The sequence below is a fragment of the Sinocyclocheilus anshuiensis genome, unplaced genomic scaffold (assembly GCF_001515605.1).
Source record: "Sinocyclocheilus anshuiensis isolate Anshui unplaced genomic scaffold, SAMN03320099.WGS_v1.1 scaffold599, whole genome shotgun sequence".
NCBI lineage: Eukaryota > Metazoa > Chordata > Actinopteri > Cypriniformes > Cyprinidae > Sinocyclocheilus > Sinocyclocheilus anshuiensis.
Window position 1 is genome coordinate 22178 of NW_015552567.1, and position 3686 is coordinate 25863.

Here is a 3686-nt window from a genome sequence, read left to right on the forward strand (position 1 = left end):
ATGGTGCAGCTCTGCCACTTGGTGGCGCTATAAAATGTAAAAAAACATAAAAAACGACTATACGCAACCGTTGAGAAGGTATCTTCTCAAAACTGTGTAAATTGATGCATAATTTAATTTTAAACAAGCATGCAAAATTTAAGAGAGATTGTGCAAAAAATAACATTATAATAGTTATAAAGGTTAAACACAGTGTTGTATGAGAAATTGCATTTATAACCACTAGATGGCAGTGGAAGACCACTAATGGAATTAAACACATTGGCATTAAAATGCACTTAAACAGTACTGTTCAAAGGTTTGATGAATTCATGCTTAGACAGTATAAAATCACTGTTATAACATTTAAAATCACATTTACTCATAGTTAACCATTTTGTTCATACAGACATATTAGTTTTTACAATTATGCCAGATTATGATTACAGTGAAACCTGAAAATGACATATAAACTCTTAAAAAAAGAGAAGACTTGCAATAAGTGTTGTCACCTATCATTTATTTCAAATATCTATATCTTCAACAAAATGTGTGTGCATGTATGCCTGTGTATGTGTGTGTGTCTCTGTGTCTGTGTGTTTAAGTATGCTTATTGAGTATTAATAAACAAGTTTAATCATTTCATTTCAGTGTGTGTGTTTGTGTGTGTCTGTGAGCATATTCTCCATTTTGGATGTGTTTTACTGTCAGCCATACATCCAGGTTGGTCTAGACCCTAAAATATACCATGTTAAATGCCTCAAAGTGCTTGAACCCCGGTCATTGCTGCTTGCAGCTATATTTATTATTATTATTATTATTCCGCACTAAAACTGAACGGGCAGAATAACCCGTAAGGCCTAGAGAGCTGAAACTTGGTCAAAAGGTAGTAGTCTGGCTCGCTACTCAGGCGCAAAGAGCCGGACCAATCGGCCTATGGGGGGCGCTACAGCGATCAAAAACGCGAACGTGCAAATAACTCCTAAACCGCTTGTCGTAGACTCAAAGATTTTACATTTTTGGAATCCTTGGGTCAAGCCAATTTTAAAACGGTCAGTCTGATTTTGGGTCTAGGGGGTCTCGTTTTTCCGCAAACTTTAGTTATGTCCAAAACCTACTTTTGCGAACTAGTCCTAGGTTTTTTGCCCGATCGGAATCAAACCACTGCATAAATATTCTCTAGACAGTGAATATCAATAATTATCAAAAAAAGTTGAAATTTCGACTCACTGTTGCAATGGGGCGCCAAAACGTTCGAAAGTCGAGGACCAATTTGACCATAAAGGCTATAACTTGTGATCAAAATTAGATATCTTCACCAAACTTGGTACACATGTGTATGAGCTCGATCTTTGGTCAAATAAAAAAAATTGCGCAGCTCTGCCACTTGGTGGCGCTATAAGATGGAAAAAACATAAACATGACTATAACCTCGCAACCGTTGGTCCGATCGACTTGAAAATTGGTATGCTGTGTCTTTGTCCAATGTGCCATAATGGTCTATGAGGACATTGGCGTATCTCAAAAAACATGGCCGCCATCGGCCAATGAAGAAATCGGCCACTGGGGGGCGAAATTGCGTTTTTCAAGTGCGTAAACCATTGTATATTGCACTATTGTTCACACATGAACACAATATGCATATCATTTGATTGATCTTCTCATAACGAGTAACTTTGCCTCAAAAACCATTGCTGTCAATCAAATCGTTCATTAAATATTCTCAATTACGTTAAAAACCTACTTTTGTGAACTAGTCCTAGGTTTTTTGCTCAATCTCGATCAAACCACTGCAGCGCAATTCTCTGGACTCTCTCGATCAATAAATAGGGGTGGGAAGATCGTTCCACCAGCCAGGAGTGGTGAACTATTAAAGGGATAGTTCACAAAAAAATTAAAATGACCTCATGATTTACTCGCCCTCAAGCCATCCTCGGTGTATATGACTTTCTTCTTTCAGATGAACACAATCAGAGTTATATCAATAAACATCCTGGCTCTTCCAGGCTTTATAATGGCAGTGAATGGCTGCCATGAGTTTGAAGCTCAAAAAAAGTGCATCCATCCTTCATAATCGTACTCCACATGGCTCCAGGGGTTAATAAAGGCCTTCTGAAGCGAAGCATATTTTACACTTTATAAAGTAAAAAAAAAAAAACTTGCTCCCGGCAAAACACTACATCATGACATACAAAGCTACATCCTACATCGCGCAAGTTATGCTTAAGTCAAATCTGTATGGCTGTTTGACCCGAAAGTTAGTTATTTTACTTTAATAAGTGTAAAATATGCTTCACTTCAGAAAGCCTTTATTAACCCACCGGAGCCATGTTGAGTACGTTTATGATAGATGGATGCACTTTTTTGAGCTTCAAACTCATGGCAGCCATTCACTGCCATTATAAAGCATTATGTTTATTGATATGACTGTGTTTGTCTGAAAGAAGAAAATCATATACAAAGGATGGCTTGAGGGTGAGTAAATCATGGGGTCATTTTCATTTTTGGGTGAACTATCCCTTTAACGGGTCAAGTGTTCATGAAAAAAAATGCCTTTTTAGCCATTTCTTGAAAATGGGCAGAGTTAGGCAGTTTATTACAACAGCAACAAACAGTCGGTCTGTGAATTTGTACCTCTTCAAAGTGAACAAAAGGTGTGTGACGTGCGCTCTCTTAATCTCGTTAAAGACCAATCGCAGTGCCACATACTGGATTAGTTGCAGAAGCTTGGTAGTACATGCTGGAAGGTCTGCCAAGAGAGCAGTACAATAGTCCAGTCTGGAGAGAACAAGAGCTTGGACAAGGAGTTCTGTAGTATGCCCCGTAAGGAAGGGTCTGATCTTCCTAATGTTGTACGGGGCAAATCTGCAGGATCGGGCCAGTGCAATGATCTGGAAGTGCAAAACATGAGCAGTTCTGTCTTAGCAAGGTTGAGCTGATGGTCATTCAACATCCAGCAAGACATTTCTGTCCAGGAGGCAGAGATGCGAGCAGTGACCGTCGGAACATCCAGCTGGAATGAAAGGGAGAGATGTTTGTCATTACAATAGCAGTAATATGAAAAGCCATGTTTCTGAATGACAGACCCATTGTCATGATATGTACATGGAGAGGAGAACTGTTCCAAACACTGAGGCACACCAGCAGCAAGATAACGACTTAGAAACCTCACCCTCCAAGACACCCTGAAGGACCTACCTGAGTTAAGACTTGAACCACTGGGGTGCAGTTCCTGAGACATGGGTTGACAGGACAATCAGGTGGATAACTGTGCCAAAAGCCGCAGACAGATCCAGCAAAATGAGTACTGATGACTTAGAAGCTGCTCTTGCAAGTCACAGAGCTTTAATAACCAAGAGTAGGACAGTCTCAGTTCAGTGGCTGCTTTTAAAACCAGACTATAGTTATTGTCCAGGGGGTTGTTCTGTGTGAGAAAGCAGAGGTTGAACATGACTCATTCATTTTTATTAAATGAATACAATTTTCTGATGAAGTGTTTTATTGATACAATGTTTGTTTACATATGAAGAAATAGCATACTTAAAGGAGATTTTTTTTTTAACTCTAGGCCCAAATTACATGTTTTCATGGTCCCAGTTAACCCAAAAATTTATGTAAACTTTCTAAAATTTTCACTATCAATAACGATACCTCGACTTCGATACTGGTTCCTGATTTTTTCAAACTCTTAAACCCCTTGATGCCTC